The sequence below is a fragment of the Carcharhinus amblyrhynchos genome, chromosome 5 (assembly GCF_965287045.1).
Source record: "Carcharhinus amblyrhynchos chromosome 5, sCarAmb.v2.hapA, whole genome shotgun sequence".
NCBI classification, from domain to species: domain Eukaryota; kingdom Metazoa; phylum Chordata; class Chondrichthyes; order Carcharhiniformes; family Carcharhinidae; genus Carcharhinus; species Carcharhinus amblyrhynchos.
Window position 1 is genome coordinate 6,099,235 of NC_137328.1, and position 11,606 is coordinate 6,110,840.

Below are 11,606 nucleotides of genomic sequence, written 5' to 3' on the forward strand. Positions count from 1 at the left end.
CAATGTGGTTGACTCTCAACTGTCCACCAAGAGCAACCAGAGATGGGCAATAAATGCTGGCCAGCCACTGATGCCCAGGTCTCACGAATGAATTAAAAAAAGGCACTCCATACATTTGGTTAGTCTGGACAAGTTGGAATTCTTCTAGCCAGGAGCAGGGAAGTGAAGGAGAGCGCCAATAGAGGTGTTCAAAATCACAAAGGGTGTAAATAAGGAGGAACCTTTTTTACTGTCAAGAGCATTAAATTTGGAGATGAATGCCAAAATCCTCCACATCGTCTCCTTCCCCAAACCTGACATCTATCTTCATACTGATCTGCGGTTGCTGGATAATGACACTGGGCTTGAGTTTCATTCCTCTGTGCCACCAACTCTCACTTCATATAAAATGTAAAACTCTGAAAAATATAAGAAACGCCAACAGTGTGGTCGGCGCAACATTGTGGGCCGAAGGGCCTGTTCCGCGCTGTAATGTTCTATGTTCTATGTTCTATTTTAAACCTAACTTTACAAGAAAATTGTAGACAATTGTAGAGTGGTGACAGAGCAATTAGCTGCCTCCCAGTGCCAGGGACCCTGGTTCAATTCCTGACTTGGGTCACTGTCTGTGCAGAATTTGCATGTTCTCCCCATGTCTGTGTGGGTTTCTTCCAGGTGCTCCAGTTTCCTCCCACAGTCTGAATGATGTGCTGGTTAGGTGCATTAGTGTCACAAGCCTTACTTGTGACACTAATAAACAAACTTTAAAAGGGAAAACATTTGTTTTGGGGCAAACAGCAGAATATGTAAAATGGGCAGTAGATGGCGGTGTAGATACATTCCTTCAGCAGTCACTAACAATGTCCTCAGGATCACATTGAACTTTATACAGACACAGGACATTCAGACCAACATTGTCAGTGTTTGTGCTCCACATAAACCTCCTCCCATCCTATGTCATCTAATCTTATCAACATATCCTTCTAGTTCTTTCATCTTCAGTTATTAATCCAATTTCTCTTTATAGCTAAAAATTATCCAAAAGAAAATAAAGATTAAGAATAACAATGTTAGTATAACCTATTTGCTAAATTAACATTTTTTTTAAGACTATGCTAAAAATTGACTGGTTTTAGAGATAAACAAAAGGAGGAGAATTCATTTCAAAACTCCAACAATAATTAAATTCTGAAGGAATGAGAATCCACTATTGTAAAGGGCCACAGAATTAAGACTGACACGCTGTTAAAAATTCACTTGTACCTCAATGCACCAGGTGTAAGTCTTTTCTAGTGTACTTAGTGGGTATGTAGCAGGTTAAGTACAACAACTTCACATCATTAAAAGCAGCTTTCAAAACCAAATCTATCAGCAATGTTCTGTTGTACTGCAGCCTGAGGTGGTATGGTGGCACAGTGGTTAGCATTGCTGCCTTACAGTGCCAGGGTCCTGGTTCGACTCCCGGCTTGGATCACTGACTGTGTGCAGTTTGCACATTCTCCCCATGTCCATGTGGGTTTCCTCCCATAGTCCGAAAGACATGATGGTTAGGTGCGTTGGTCATGCTAAATTCTCCCTCAGTGTACCCAAACAGGTGCCAGAGTGTGGTGACTAGGGGATTTTCACAGTAACTTCATTACAGTGTTAATGTAAGCCTACCTGTGACACAAATAAACTTGAACTGTGCAGAAGGGTGGCAACATGAAGCATAATTTACAGATCCCCACTTTTAACCATGCATGTGCAATGTCTGGAGGTTTCCGTCTGACTTAAATCTTAATAACGATAATTGTTGAAAGCATCATTGCTGATCTGACTGCAAAACCTGGGCCATTATCTTGATTGTGAGATAAATATTGAGCGTGGCACCAGAGAGAATCACAGAATCTTTACAGTGCAGGAGGTCGTTTGGCCCATTGAGCCTGCACCAATTCTCCAACAGAGTATCTTATCCAGGCCCTACCCCCATAGCCCCATGTAATAACCCTGCTAATTGTAATGACTTCAATCAGGCTGTTGAATTTGGCCTATTGGAATATGAACTCCCCAATTAAGGGCTAATTTAGCATGGCCAATCCACCTAACCTGCACAGCTTTGGGCTGTGGGAGGAAACCGGAGCACCCAGAGGAAACCCACACAGACACGGTGACAATGTGCAAACACCATACAGTGGCCAAGCTGGGAATTGAACCCAGGTCCCTGGCACTGTGAGGCAGTAGTGCTGACTACTGTGCCACCGTGCTGCCCTAATTCTTGCACTTCTTTGGAATAGGGTCCTGGGACCTTTATCATCTGCCCCGGAGGACAGACGGGTCCTCAGTTTATTGCTCCTGCTGACTGTGCAGCACTCCAACACAGGTGGGCTGGAGTCTCACTTTAGATTGCATCCTCAGGTCTTTGGAGTGGGGCCACTGAGTCATGATTAACCCCACCTGCCTTGCAAGACATGGTCAGGGTTCTGAAAGCAGGGTAAAGGTAGCCCAGTGAAAGATTGTGCATTACAACAACAATAACCTGCATTCATCTAGCTCCGTTAGCATAGTAAAGGTCCAAAGACGTGTACGTTAGGTGGATTGGCCATATTAAATTGTGGCGTAGGTACACCCACAGTGCTGTTAGGGAGGGGGTTGCAGGATTTGGACCCAGCCACAGTGAAGGAATGGCCGATATATTTCCAAGTCAGAGTAGTGTGTGGCTTGGAGTGGAACCTCCAGGTGGTGGTGTTCCCTTATGTCTGATTATTCTCCAGCGGAGGTTCACAGGAATGATCCTTGGAATGAAGAGCTTGTCGTATGAGGAAAGATTGAGGACACTGGGTCTGGAGTTCTGGGGTTTAGAAGACTGAGGGGGGATCTGATTGAAACTTACAGGATACTGTGAGGCCTGGATAGAGTGGACGTGGAGAGGATGTTTCCACCAGTAGGAAAAACTAGAACCAGAGGGCACAACCTCAGGCTAAAGGGATGATCCTTTAAAACAGAGATGAGGATTAGTTTCTTCAGCCAGAGAGTGGCGAATCTGTGGAATTCTTTGCCACAGAAGGCTGTGGAGGCCAGGTTACTGAGTGTCTTTAAGATAGAGACAGATAAGTTCTCGATTGATAAGGGGATCAGGAGTTATGGGGTAAAGGCAGGAGGATGGGGATGAGAGAAATATCAGCCATGATTGAATGGCGGAGCAGACTCAATGGGTTGAGAATGGCCTAACTCTGCTCCTATGTCTTATAGTCTGCTGCCTTTGTCCTTCTAGATGGTAGTGGTCATGAGTTTGGAAGCCAATGGTGGATGATTAAAATTGGAAAGCTTCTCGGCCTACTGGCTAAGATCAAGTGTAGTATCGACATGCTGTGCTTAGTTGAAGTTATTCGGTTACGTTTCAGCTTCATTTGAAGCAATTTTTAAAAACGGCATCTCGGCCTTTTGGCTAAGATGCAAATGAGACTGAGCCTTGGAGGAGGAGCTACACCTACTCCAACCAGCTTGGATCATGTAGATCAAGCCCAAGACAGGTGGTGAGAGCCCTGTCTTGTCAACTTGGATCGGGAATATCCCAACTTATTGGGACTCTGAATTGGACTTGATTGGATTGAATTGGAATAAAAGCAAAAAATAAAAAATAAAATTAGAAAGCCGGAATTGGAGATCTTGGAGGGGCTGGAGGTGATAGGGAGGGAATGAGGCCTGTAGTTATTTTCTCTATCCATCCTATCCGAACCATTCTCTTACAAACCTATTATTCTTATTTCTCTATTGCTTTCGGTTCCCCTTCTCACTAATGCTTTGGTCTGCATTTTCTGAAATGAAGTTATTCATGCTCATGATTAGTTATGGTAATAATATGAGTGGCTGTGGGAGAACAACAATACGTTGAGCTTTGCTTGCGCATATCATTTGCATGAGAAAATGTTCTGGGAGATAAACATAGCCGACATCTGTGTGTCAGGCATCATTCATCCAGCTCCCTCCTGTTTAATCTGCAATTTACCAACAGCCGATAGATAGTATTTCAATCAGCTACTCAAACAACACCACTCAGGTTTTTAAAATTTATTAATACACAGGAACAGGAGGAGACCATTCAGTCCTTCAAGCCTGTTCCATTATCCATGGCTGGTCTATGTCTTAACTCCATGCACCTGTCTTGTTTCTGCATCGCTTCTCTGTCTTTTGGCTAAGATCAAGCCTCAGATCAAGCCCAAATTAGGGGGCAAAGCTTCATCTTGTCAGCTTGGATCTTGTTTATCTCTCTTGTGGGGACCTCAGATCATAGAACACTACAGCACAAGCAGGCCCTTCGGCCCACAAGTTGCACCGATCATATCCCTACCTACCAGGCCTATCTATAACCCTCAATCCCATTAAATCCCATGGACTCATCCAGAAGTTTCTTGTAAGACCCCAAGGAGTTCGCCTCTACCACCACTGACGGCACTCACCCACCACCCTCTGAGTGGACCTTGAACTGGATTCAACTGGAATTCCGTTTTTGGAGCGAGGAATGGATTTGAGTTTACCCGGTCCACTCTGAGTATTGGCTTTGGAAGAATGGAGTAAGAAAATCTTTTAAAAAAAGCCACACTTCCCTCACAGGATATGCTTCACACTTTCTACAATTCCACTAAGTTATGAAGTTATAAGTATTTCACAAATATGTTCAGTTCTACTTTCAGACCTGGTCTGTACAGAGACAATTTACTTTAACCCCCTTGTCCATAGAAATCATAGAAACCCTACAGTGCAGAAAGAGGCCATTCGGCCCATCAAGTCTGCACCAACCACAATCCCACCCAGGCCTTATCCCCATATATTTTACTGGCTAATCCCTATAACCTACACATCCTGGGACACTAAGGGGCAATTTAGCATGGCCAATTAGCCTAACCCGCATACCTTTGGACTATGGGAGGAAACCGGTGCACCTGGAGTAAATCCACACGGGGAGAATGTGCAAACTCCACACAGACAGTGACCCGAGCTGGAAATCGAACCCAGGTCCCTGGAGCTGTTGAAGCAGCAGTGCTAACCACTGTGCTACCGTGCCACTCTATAAAATGAACTTATCAAGTTATCAAATGAAATTCAACACCAAGCCGCATATCAGGGTAGATGACAAAAGTCTTGTCAAACAGATCGGTTTTAAGGAGCATCTGAAATGAAGAGGGAGAGGTGGGAAGGGGGGAAGGTTTAGGGTGGGTGTTCAGAGCTCAGAACCTATAGGCAGCTGAAGACAAAGCCACCAAATGGTGAGCGATTAAAAGCGGGGATCCGTAAAGGAAGAACATGCGGGAAAAGGGGGAGAGGGTTGGGGAATGGCACAAAGGGAGTTGCTCATTTTGGGCGCCAGTAGAGACATGTTGGGCAAAGGGCCTCCTACGTTGCAACACTTCTATGCTGAGACTAGAATTGGAGGAGTGCCGATACATGGGAGTTCGGTGACTGGCTGTATGGAGCTTGCATGTTCTCCCCATGTCTGTGTGGGTTTCCTCCAGATGCTCTGGTTTCCTCCCACACTCCAAAATTGTGCTGGTTAGGTGGATTAGTCAGACGTGGAGGAGAGGGCCTGGGTAAGATGCTCTGTCAGAGAGTCAGTGCAGATGCGATGGGCCGAATGGCCTCTTCTGCACTGTTCTATGATGAGTGAAGTTGGGGAAGGAGGACAGCCACAATCTTATTGAAGGGGCCAAATGGTCTTCTCCTGCTCCTGTTTGATGTGAGAAAGCAGTGAAGGGGGTGGGACTAATTGGGTAAGTCTTTCAACAGGAGAATGGGCCAGATGGCCTACTTCTGTCCTGTAACGGTCTCATGCACTACAGAAGAGATTTTAAAATGTTCCTCTTCACGTTTCACGGAATACATCCTGTGTTGTATTTCCTGATTAAAGACGGCTGAAATTGCCCTTTCCAATCATAGTGAGTGAAGTCCCATCTGCGACAAATCCTTTCTTAATGGATCAAGTGTTGAACCAGGTGAGTTGCCATCTGTGTGTGTCCAAGCACAATCTAACTTTCAGATCCCATTTTGATTTTATTTTGTTCCTGTTTTCTTAGTTCTGCTCCCCCTCCAACCCACACCACCCCCCCTCCCTCCACCCAGCATCCATCATTTGTATCAAAGGCTGGATACTTACAGCATATCCATGACTTTACAAACACACATTTCTTTCTTCCTTTGATCAGGTTACAGGAGGCTGTTCCCTACTGTATTGGTGAAGATAGAGAGTGCAAGGCATGGGGGCATTGTTGGTTAGCACTGCTACCTCGCAGCGCCGCAGAACCGGGTTCGGTTCCTGACCTGGGTCACTGTCTGTGCCGAATCTGCGTGTTCTCCCCATGTCTGCATGGGTTTACTCCAGTTTCCACCCACAGTCGTGAGATGTGTGGATTAGGTGGATTGGCCATGCTAAATTGCCCCTTAGTGTCAGGGGAACTAGCTAGGGTAAATGTATGGGGTTATGGGGATAGGGCCTGGGTGGGATTGTGGGTGGTACAGACTCGATGGGCCGAATGGCCTCCTTCTGCGCTGTAGGATTCGATAATTCTCTTATTCCTAGGGATAACACAGGATACCACCTGGTTTCAGCAAAGCTCAAGATAGAAAATAGAAGTGCATTTGTGTAGCACTTATCCCAGTCTCAGGGTATCCCAAATCACCGTAAAGCATAATGCAGTGTACTGAGGGAAAGGCTGCATTTGGAGATGAGGTCTGCCCTCTCAGACCCTCCCATGGCACTATTTTGAAGATTAGGAGAGGTCTCTCCAGTGTCAGGGGTCAATATTTACCCCTCAAGTCACACTGCCAAAACAGGTTATCTGGACATAATCACGCTGCTATTTAAACATAAGAACTAAGAACAGGAGGAAGCCATTCAGTCCCTCGAGCTTATACCGTCATTCAATAAGATCATCTTGGCCTCAACTCCATTTTCCTGCCCGTCAACCCATTATTATTAAAAATCTGTCTATTTCCTTCTTAGATTTACTCAATGTCCCGTCATCTACCACACTCTGGGCTAGTGAATTCCACAGATTCACCACCCTTTGAGAGAAGTAATTCCTTCTAGTCTCTGTTCAAATCTGCCACCCCTCATCCTAAAACAACGACCCCTTGTTCTGGATTGCTCTACAAGAGGGAACATCCTCTCCATGTCTACTTTGTCAATCCCCTTTAGCATCTGATATACCTTAATCAGATCCCCTCTTATTCTTCTATACTCTATAGGCTTAAACTGGTCAATCTCTCTTCGTTATACGAACCTCTCATCTTTGGAATCAATCTAGTGAACCTCCTGTAAACCACCTCCAATGCAATTACAAAACTGTGTGTAATATTCTAAGTGTGGTCTCACTAATGCTTTGCACAGTAGCAGCAACACTTCACTACTTTTATATTCTATCCCTTAGGCAATAATTGGGAGATTTCTCTGCACAATTACAACAATGATTGCACCTCAATGATATATAATTAGCTCCACAGCATGTTGGGATGTTCTGAGGTTACGAAAGAAGCTGTATAAATGGAAAATATTTCTTTCTTTCTCACAGACCCTAATATGTTGTGTAAACTCTGTGTGTGCAATGTTGCTACTCCATGGTTTTGTACCTGAGAGATGGCTTCACTCCTCCAGCCTGTTAACCGTTCCCTCCCTTGCACTCATTTGGAAACTCTACTCTCTGAGGTTTCTCACTCTCAGCCCCCCTGGTTTTTTGGATTAATCACAGAGAAAGAGCAGAGCAATGGACTTCTGTGCATTTTCTCCTGGATTTCAACCCCAAAAAAACCATGGTGAGATTAGTTAGATCACAGATCAGCCTTGATTGAGTGGTAGGGTTGTCACAAGGGGCTGAATGGACTGTTCCTATTCCTATGCAGTTAGAATCATAGAATCCCTAAAGTGCAGTAGGAGGCCATTCAGCCCATCGAGTCTGTACCGACAACAGTCCCAACCTAACCCTGCAACCTCACGTATTTACCCTGTTAATCTCCTGACACTAAATGTCAACTTAGCATGGCAATCAACCTAACCTGCACATGTTTGGACTGTGGGAGGAAACCAGAGCACCCGGAGGAAACCCACGCAGACACGAGGAGAATGTGCAAACTCCACAGAGACAGTGACCCAAGCCGGGAATTGAAGCCGGGTCTCTGGCGCTGTGAGGCAGCAGTGCTAACCACTGTGCCACCGTGCCGCCAGTTGATAGGAGATCCCTGGAAAGGAAACCCTTGTATCCAGGCTGACTGACACTATTATTTTCTGTTTGTTGAGGTTGCACATTTTAAGAGATATCTTGTCCCACTGCGGGGGATAATCACCAGTCAAACTTCATCCATAAAGGTTCCATATGCTTCGGTATATGATTGTGCTAATGTCTGGCCTCCAATTGCCTTTAAACCCCCCCTGCCATCAGGCCAAGGTTCCAGTTTCCAGGACAGTGTGGTACACGAGGTACAATGACCATCCCACGTCAAAAAAGATTAGGCATCCTCGACTCAACATTTGGGAACTGGAACATCAGGATTCTCATGGACAACCCCAACAGTGACAGATCTGAATGTCACACTGCCATCGTAGCTCGGGAGTTCAGGCACCTCAACACTGCCACCCTAAGCGAGAAATCTCGCCGAGGACATTGTGAGCATTATTAGGCCCTGTCTCTAAGAAAGGATGTACTTGCCTTGGACAGATCCAGAGAAGGTTCACAAGAATGATCCCTAGAATAAAAAGCTTGACATATGAGGCGTGTTTGAGGACTTTGGGCCTGTATTTGATGGTGTTTAGAAAGATGAGGGAATCATCTCATTGAACTTACAGAATACTGAAAGGCCTGGATAGAGTGGACATGGGGAAGATGTTTCCTTTAGTGGGAGAGACTAGGATCTGACAGTCTTAGAATAAAGCTTTTAGAACCAAGATGAGGTGGAATTTCTTTAGCCAGAAGGTGGTGAATCTGTGGAATTCATCGCCACAGAGGAGGCCAGGTCACTGAGTATTTTTAAGACAGAGATAGGTAGGTTCTTGATTGGCACGGGGATCAATGGTTATGGGGGAAAGGCAGGAGAATGGGGTTGAGAAAAATATCAACCATGATTGAATGGTGGAGTAGACTCGATGGACTGAATGGCCTAAAGCTATTCCTATGTCTCATGGTCTTATGACATGCAGAAGTAACATTGAGGCATCAGAGATAGCAGGCTAACCTCCAAGCAACCCATTTACCCAACTCTTCAAACACCACCTGCCCGTATGTGGCAGAACCTACAGATCACGCACTGGATTTATTGACTTTCTCAGAACCCGTCGAACCCGAGTGGTAGCAAACCAAAAGGCTGCCTGTGAAGATACTGAGCCCAGACCTATGATTTGTGAAAGAATTACCTTGGATGATCTTCCAGTGCTGAGGAACTCTTTGGCCCCTGATACTTGTGGAAGGAGTGGGTGAGTGTGACAGTGCGGGAATTTAACACCAGTGCCACTTTATAATTCTTTTCCAATCTGACCTCGCTGTCATAAAAACATCTCAGGGTGCTTTATCAGACAACATTTAACACTGATATACGGGAGGAAACACCTGGAAAGGTGGTCACAGGTTTGGTGAAGTGGAAGGTTTTAAACAAAGAGGAGAGCGAAGTGGATCTCAGGGCTCGAGTACAGGGCTGACACTCCAGTGCGGTACAGAGGGAGTACTACGTTGTCAGATGCGCCATCAGTTGGAGGCCCCCCCATCCGCCCCCCCAACCCTCCTGCTCAGGTGAGTGTAAAAAGTCCCACAGCCACTATTTCAATGAAGAATTCTCCCCAGGCATTCGCCAATTATACATCCCTCAATCAACATCCCAAGAAAAGATTATCCGGTCATTACCACATTGCTGGTTACGAGAACTTGCTGTGCACAGATTAGTTGTCTCCTTTCCCACAACACTATCTACAATGCAGAAAATGCTTCATTGGCCGTAAAGCATTTCAAGACATCTGGGTGGTCATGAAAGGTAAAATAAAAGTAAAGTTTATTTATTAGTCACAAATAAGACTTACATTAACAATGCAATAGAGTTACTGTGAAATTCCCCTATTCGCCACACTCCGGCACCTGTTCAGGTCAATGCATCTAACCAACACATCTTTCAAACTGTGGGAGGAAACCAGAGCACCCAGAGGAAACCCACGCAGACATGGGGAGAACATGCAAACTCCACACAGACAGTGGCCTAAGCCGGGAATCGAACCTGCATCCCTGTTGCTGTGAAGCAGCAGTGCTAACAATGATGCCACTGTGCCATCCCCCTAACTATGGCGCTATATAAATGCAAGTCTTCCTTTTGTCCTTTTCTAGACAGGGGGAGATGTTTAGGGAGAGAATTTCAGACTTAGGGCCCAGGTAGCTGAAAAGCACAACAACCGGGGGGTGAAGCAATTAAAATTGGGATTGTGCAAGAGTGCACAGTGGCACAATGGTCAACACTGGTGCCTCACAGCACCAGGGACCCAGGCTCAACTTCAGCCTCGGGTAACAGTCTGTGTGGAGTTGGAATGTTCTCCCTGTGTCAGCGTGGGTTTCCTCCGGGTGCCCTGGTTTCCTCCCACACCCCAAAGATGTGCATTGCCCCTTAGTGTCCAAAGATGTGCAGATTAGGTGGATTGGCCATACTAAATTGCCCCTTAGTGTCCAAAGATGTGCAGATTAGGTGGATTGGCCATACTAAATTGCCCCTTAGTGTCCAAAGATGTGCAGGTTAGGTGGATTGGCCATACTAAATTGCCCCTTAGTGTCCAAAGATGTGCAGGTTAGGTGGATTGGCCATACTAAATTGCCCCTTAGTGTCCAAAGATGTGCAGGTTAGGTGGATTGGCCATGCTGAATTGTCCCTGTGGAGGTTAGGTGGATTGGCCATGCTAAAGTGCCCCTGGGTGCCTAGGGATTTGTAGGTTAGCTGGATTAGTCATGTTAAATGTATGGAGTTAAGGGAATGGGGGGATGTGGGCCTGGGTAAGATGCTCTTTTGGAGATTCAGTGCAGACTCAATGGGCCGAATGGGCTCCTTCTGCGCTGTAGGATTCTATGATCACAATTCACCCACATCCTCAATGTCGACCCTGAATGACATGGGTCTTACATTTTACTTTGAAATCACAGTATTGGCAACAACAAAAAAATCCGTATTTGTTATGTTGTGGGGGAGGCGAGGTGGAAATGTAATTACTGAGGCCTCGCTCATCTCCTTCTGTGCAGTTGAGCGCGTACCCTCCATAACAACAAGCCTCATCTGTAACCAAAGCTTCTGCTAATGGCTCTCCACTGGAGTGACTTGGAATTGGAATTAAGTAATCCTTTCATATGCCTACCAGGTTTATAATTAACCAGGAGCCCTGGAGACAGATGCATGATGATTCAAATTTTGATGTAAAATATCATTTATTATTGGCCCCCCCCCCCCCCCAACAACGGTCGATTGGCAAGTTTAATTATGCTGGAAATTATTCATCGCGTTCGACAGGACCGCCACAATTCTGCTTGTCAGCAGTGCCATAATAATCACTGCTTCATGTTTCCTTCTCATCAGCATTAACCGTTCAGAGACACGACAACCCCATCTTCCCACCAGGAAACTCTTCAGAATCAAGAGATTTGGAA

General features: G+C 45.5%; 1 non-coding gene across 1 annotated transcript; it reads left to right on the forward strand.

Annotated features, from left to right (window-relative positions):
- Window positions 1–3,278: 3,278 nt before the first annotated feature.
- On the forward strand, window positions 3,279–3,470 carry LOC145343582 (U2 spliceosomal RNA). The gene has a single exon (XR_013886739.1). It is a non-coding gene; the product is annotated as a U2 spliceosomal RNA (small nuclear RNA).
- Window positions 3,471–11,606: the final 8,136 nt, after the last annotated feature.